Genomic DNA, 7,070 nt, shown 5'->3' on the forward strand with positions numbered 1-7,070 from the left:
AAAAGAACATGTTAAATTTTCTTCTCAGATACTTGAGAGCACAAAATCTGTTGAAAAGATAATACGCATTTGCAAAAAAGCAGGTTAGCCAGCCAGATTTTCAGTGGATAATTTGATATTCTTAGATAATCAGATAGGGTACGCCACCCAGGTAATTTACTGTTTTGAATCAACAAAATTGTCTCTTCTAGCCCCTACAAACTATTTTTCTTGTTAAAGATGTTGCCTAACAATAGCTTTCTCTCTTCAACTTCCAAGTTTTGCACCATCTGTTAAGAGAGTGCCTATTTTGAATGCAGTGCCTTATGCACCCTAACATCTTTATATATTCTACAGGAGCCAAATTATTTGGAAAATGGATCCTGACCTTAGGAAAGGAAAAGATGTAAGGTTGAATCAGAGACTGTGTGTTTCTTTAAAGTTCTCTTCCATGACAATCTAACCTGCCCTTCAAGGTCCATCCTTTTGATTCTAGTACTCTCCTCTTAAGTCATATGAGCATCATTCCAAACTAAGTTATAGTTTGTTTTTAAGTCAGAACTCAATATTATATCAACTGGATAGTGAGAAAAAAATGAAAATTTGAAGGAAGCCTAGCACATTAATAAACTCTCTAAGTGGATTAAGGAAAATGTATTACCTTTTTACCATGTTGCCATCAAATGATCTTGTTATGGACACTTGGTAGAGAAAATGGGAAGTACTAAGAGGTAACAAACATTGGATTGTATTGATACCAATTAATAAAAATTTAGATGGACAGGAATGGAAGGCAATATATGAATAAGTCTGTAGATTACACTTTGATATGGATACTCATTCATCTTGATCAAAATTTAGTTACAAAGCATGGGTCTCTGGAGAACCTGCTGTGGTTAATTTTATGTGTTAACTTGACTGAACCAGGGAGTACTCAGATATAGTTAAATATTAGGATTGTGTTTGTGTTTCTGGATAAGGTTAATTATGAGTTGCCAGACATGACTTACTATAGATAGGCTATATCCCTAATGGACACAGGTCTTATCTAGTCAGTTGGAATTAACAAAATACAAAGTTGAGTAAGAAAAATTGCTTTTTTTACTACTTTCTTCTCCTTGTGAGAGTCTTCTGTCTTTAGACTCATATTAAAACTATAATTTATAGTATTGACTTTCCTAGTTTCTTGATGTTCAGAATAGCACTGAATTATACCATTAACTTTTTTCTGTCTGTCATCTCAGCCTCTATAAATGCTTGAAACAAATATAAAAACACATACACACTTACTGTGTGTGTATACAACTTATCTGTGTTTCTTAGCAATTATTCTTAACCACTAAGCCATCTCTAAAGTCCCAGTCTTTCCTTTTTGTTTTTCATCAACTTCTCTTTAGTGGTCAAATACAGAATGAGTAAAGATAGTCTTTATCTTTGCTATAGACCTTGTTTATATCTTGCATAAGATAACACAGAATAACAGGTATTTGGAGGAATTACTAAGGGAATTTTCCATATTCACAACCTTATACCATCTAGAGTGAATAAAGTAGATCTAGATCTAGTCATTTTTCACATTGTATCACTGCTGACTGTCTTTCACTATTACATGTTATTGTATATTGTATAATATAGGATGAAGCATTACAAGTTATCCCTTATTGACTTTATCAGCCATTACTTGACTTCTAATACTTTTTTAACAGTAATTTCCAGTTTTATTTCAAAATTTCTGATGGTGATAAGTAGTATTTTCATTTTAAAGTAAATATACTGATTTATTTTCAAAATATATCTAAATGCCTGATCATACTTTGATTCAAATGATTTTTAAAATATTTTGTTTTTATTTTTCCATATATCTATATAACTTTAATATTTTTCAAAATCTATTTTTAATGATGGTTGTTAAACACTTTAACCTTCCTCGTAATCCACCACCCACTAGAAGTAGTAGAAAAAAATGGATATGGGATAAGTGGGCCTGATTAGAAAGATTCTTTGGAGCAACTGCTGTCTGTGTTGTCTAGAAATCAGCAGTTCAGTTTAGAGATGATCAGGCAGTGGCAGCTTGATCCACTGGCAAACACTTCACAGATACACCAGCAGTCCAGTTCAGTAGAGTCAGATTAGTAACAGTGGTGACACAACCTAGCAGAGACAGCCAGGCCTCAGCCTCAGCTCGAGTCAGCAAGAAGGACCCAGAGGGACACCAGGAGAAGTTCTCAGCTGTGTCTCTCTCAGAGAAAGGAAGTTCAGCGAAGGCATGAGACCCACAAGCAGTGCACAGCTAGCTGTACCAGCAAGCTTTTCTCTGTCACTCTGTAGAGTCCTATTTATATCCTCTAAACATCATGTGTCCTCCACATGCTTTGCCTCATCACTGGTCTTGCCTCAGCACATGCATCTTATCACCCCAAGTTCTTGGAAGTGGCAAGAAACTGTTGCATACCACCAGAGGTTTTTTCGTATGTTTCTCTCTATTGAGTCCTTACAAATGCATCTCAACTATGCAGTGTAAGAGGGAACAATACATGCATGTTGTTAGCAAAGAATCTTTCATCACATGTCTTTTTATGTGCTTGCTTTAGCAGAACATCCTCTTTCCTGTGTCTGCTTCAGCAAAACATTTCTTCATCTTCATGAGTCTGCCTTTGCCTTTCATCTGTGTCCACCTTAAGGAAATGTTCCTTCACCTGTTTGCCCCAGCAGAACACCATCCAACTGACTTTCCAAAGTACCCTGAAGTTTCCACTTTGTGTGTGTGTGTGTGTGTGTGTATGTGTGAATGTATGCATGTGTGTGAAAGGGCCCTTGGAGTGTGGAAGCAGGCACTAAACCCTGGGGAGTTGGGGTTATGAAGAGTTGTGAGTCACCTGACCTGGGTGCTAAGAATCATTCTCTGATCTTCTGAGAAAGCATTAGGCATTCTTAACTACTGAGCCATATCTTCAGTCCCTGTCCAAAGGCTTTATATGGTAACGGTATAATCACTCTAATTTTACAATTACTATTGAACCTTGTGAACATGAGCTACAATCGTGAATGGAAAGCAAGTTTCAGCTGCAGAACACCAGAAGAGACAGATCCATTCTTGATCCCTCTGTTTTCTGAACTCTGTGGGTTACTTGGGTAGAAACATCTTTAAACGACCAACTCCTGCCATCCTCATTAACAAAAACATCAACATGACAGAGTAAATTGACTTGTGTTCTCTTACTCTGAAACAATTGTTACAGTAACCACTGAGCCATCTCATCTCTTCAGTTCCATTCTTTCTTTTTTTTTCCCATTTCCCCTTTTCTTACAATTTACTTTCTTTTCAGTAGCCAAGTATACCAATGATCTCTCTATAAAGTAAAAGAAAATAATAGAAATACCTTTTTGTGACTTGGGGGATGACACAGTCAGTAAAGTGCTTAACTTGCAAGTACAAGGAGCAGAGTTTGATTCCCAGAATTCACATTTAAAAGATAAAAACTAGTTATGGTGGTGCTTATTGCACTAGCACTGAGTAGGCAAAGATAATGAGATCTCTGGGGCTTGCTAGCCACTCAGTCTGGCCTACTTGGTGTGCTCTAGGTCAGTGACATATGTCTCAAATAAAAAGATAATGGCACCTGAGGAATGACATCTGACATTGTCTTCTGGTCACCACATTCATGGACATTCCTGTGAACCTTTACACATATGAACAGACACTTGCATACACACAGATATGCATACATATATGCATACAAATCCTTTCTTGTTAGTATGGGAGCTTATCATTTCCATGGGATCAGTCTAACAAGTACTAAAGACTATAAGTTTTCTTCGCCTGACACCTTCTAATGCCAGACTGATTACTGAAATAAAAGAGCATTTCATGCAGAATTGTGGAGCCTAGGCACAACTAATCCATCACATGACTCCTGCACCTAGGGTTCACAGATCATTGTGGAAGAGGGAGCAGGGAGTTTGGTGTGAGTGTGTCTCCCAGAAATGTCAGAAGCTACATTCATAAAGTCTCATCAACATGACTTCCCAAACATGAGCAAAAAAGGATGACCCCAACAGACATGCCAAAGTTGACAGAAAAGCCCATAAGACCTCAACCCTGCACAAAGTCCTACAGGTCACTAAGTAATGGTGAGCATGGGAGAAATATTCATTCCCATGGAAGAACACACTGACTGGTTATCCAATATCAGTCAGCAATGAAAACACATGCAAACATATCATTTTACAGACTGAGAAGGTTATATTTATTTAGTAATACATACACAGCAACAATTGATAAAAAGAAGAGGCTGAGAATTTGAACGAGAGTAAGAAGATGTGCATGGGAGGATTTGGAGGGAGGAAAAGAAAGGGGGAAATGATGTAATTATTTTATAATCTGAAAAATAGTTTCAACTTGAAAAATAGAGTTTATTATAAATAAGAGAGACTTGTACATATGTAAGTATAATCTGGGAAATGCAGTTTTAGAAGTCCAAAAATTACGAACTAAATAGAGTTCATCTTTAAAAAGCCATGAGTTGCTTGCCCCTAAGAGGCATTGCAGGTGTGGCTGCTATGTCATATGTGTGTGCGTCAGTAGGTAGCGAAGAGGAGAAAGGGTATGGTCTACTTTCAGTGTTCTGATCTATGATCATTTCAATGATTAGTAACCTAGCATCCCATGAAAAAAAAAAAGCACACCTAAGACAATCACCAATCTGGCACCCAGAAGACCTGAATGGGCTCCCAAGACGGGGGTAAGTAAGCTGGAGACTAGAAGAGCCTTTCCTGGGACCATAGCCTCCAAAAGAAGTGAACCCATGACAGATGACCCTCTCAAGGTGATCTATTACTTGTCTCCTGTGCAGTGGCATGGATGAGGGAATAATACTTCCTACTGCCTTGCCCCTCACTGACCTGCCTCTTACACCCTACAGCACTTGGTGGAACGGGCCTAGGCACTTGGTGTACTTTACCTAGGCATTACAGTATATCTGACCCTGGGGGGTAGGGGGAATGGGTTGGGGTGTAGGTAAGCCTGCCCCAAGGCATGAGTACAGAAGAGCTAGTCCCACCACTTGTCTTTCGTGGGGTGACATGGACAAGGGAAAGATGCCCCTGACCTCTCATCCCTTGCCACCTCCAACAGGTAGGAGAGCTGGCCTCTTGATCATCAGAGCAGTAGAGTTGCTACTATACCTCAACTGGGCAACAGGGTAAAGCTCACCCTAGTTGCATGGGTTCCCAGTGAACGGGTCCTGAGGATCTGATGAACTCAGATACCTCTCAGGTCCAGATTCAGGGCTTTGAATAGGCCTGCCCCAACTTCTACCCCATCGATGAGCATGGAGAGGCTGGTCCTACAGATCTAAAATTGCAGGTACTCCATGACTCAGGGTGACAAAAGGATGTAGAAGAGTTGTCCCAGTGAGGTTCCAGGATTGATAGAGTAGCAGAAGCCAGAGGCATTGTGCCAGACCAAGGAGTCACTGCAATGAACATTTGCAAGCTAAGAAGTGTCAACAAAGGGGTACACTGGAACACATTGTGACACACTGGAGCTTCTACAATAAGATGGTATTTTTTTCTCACTTGGGGTAGAGGAGGTTGCAAGGGTAGAGTGTGGGTAAGAGAGGAGGGAGAGATGGGTGGGATTGGGGTGCATGGTGTGAAATTAACAAAAAGCCAATAAAAAGTTTTTAAAATGCCATAAGCTTTGTAAACTGTGTACCCTCTAATTTTTCTGCTGGTCCAGTGCTAGAATTTCACAAATATGATTATAGAACCCCTACCAGGCTAGAATCTGTCCTATGAAAATTGTCCTGGTAATTTCTCTTTGCCTTCCACTACAGTTCCTTCTTAATCCTGCTGATAAAGTGGTTTTAGTAATGATGGAGAATTCTTCCCTAGGTTGGAAAAGACAGGTGGACAGAAAATCCAAGTTGGATGAGCTTAGCTTAAAGGTGATTTTGTCAAAATCAGATGTGGAAAACTGTGTTAGGGAGCGTTTTCCTCCTGCCAGGATGCCACATCCAACTGTGATATGAGGATTTGTGCCCAGTCTTATTGTATCTTGTTAGGTCATATTCGGTGGATACCCATGGGAGCATCTCTCTTTGTTTCTGTTTACGTTTTGAAGGGAAACAGGGGAGGAGTTGGTCTGGGGGAAAGAGGTCACCAGAGGAAAATCTGGAAGGAAGAGGGGAAACTGTGGTTAGGATGAATAAAAGTAAGAACAAAACAAAACTAAACAAAACCTAAAAACCATATAGCTTCTCTATGAATGCTGGCAAGTTACCTCCTCCTGTGTACCATTTCAATGTAGTCTTCTTTTTTTTTCTTTTCTTTCTTATTTTTTTAACTTTTATTGAATTATGATGAGAAAAGTTACATGATTTCAATTTATCTGAATTTGTTAACATTTAAAAACATATTTTAAGTAAATAGAATTAAATCACATTCTTGTTTCCCTTTTGTACCCTAACTCTTCCCAGAGACTCCCTTCAATACCCACAATATCTTTTTTGTCATATTCCTTAAAATTTATAAAATATAACAATAAAAATGAGTATTATAAAAGGTGTTTGATATAAAACAACAACCAATTTAACAACAGTCTTATGTAGATGCTTGTCTACAGCAATACTGAAAATACATTTTTCTCAATATAAATTTTAAATAACTCCAAACATATTAACTGTATATTTCAAACTAATACACCACTACTAGTATTTTCTTAAATGAACATAAATATATAAAGTCTTTTTGTTTGTTTGTTTTATATTTAGTAGAGTTTAAAATCTTGGTTCTTACTGTGGTACAAGCCCAAAATAAGAACAATTTTTAGCCATTGGATTTCATTGCGATAAGGCTGTACTTCAATGACCCTCACATCACCAAAGAATTTTACCTCCATCATAGCTAAGCTGAGAGTTGACAGTTCTGCTTCACCAAGGGATGAATTGTAGGCACGATTTTTGGATACAGACTTCCTGCTATGGTCAACGCTATTTGACGTGAGTGAATGACTTTATTCTAAGCCCACAGAGAACAGGTTACATTCATTTAAGAAATGGTGTATGTAATAAGATGGTCTATCCATAAAG

The 7,070-nt window shown here is 38.3% G+C and overlaps 1 protein-coding gene and 1 non-coding gene across 2 annotated transcripts in view; both read left to right on the forward strand.

The window, feature by feature from the left end:
* Rtl4 (retrotransposon Gag like 4) overlaps window positions 1-7,070 on the forward strand; it is a 368,261-nt gene that overhangs the window by 189,703 nt on the left and 171,488 nt on the right. The window lies entirely within an intron of this gene.
* Window positions 4,506-4,643, forward strand: LOC116096251. Its single transcript, XR_004120919.1, has one exon. It is a non-coding gene; the product is annotated as a small nucleolar RNA SNORA17 (small nucleolar RNA).

Source organism: Mastomys coucha, chromosome X (genome assembly GCF_008632895.1).
Source record: "Mastomys coucha isolate ucsf_1 chromosome X, UCSF_Mcou_1, whole genome shotgun sequence".
NCBI classification, from domain to species: domain Eukaryota; kingdom Metazoa; phylum Chordata; class Mammalia; order Rodentia; family Muridae; genus Mastomys; species Mastomys coucha.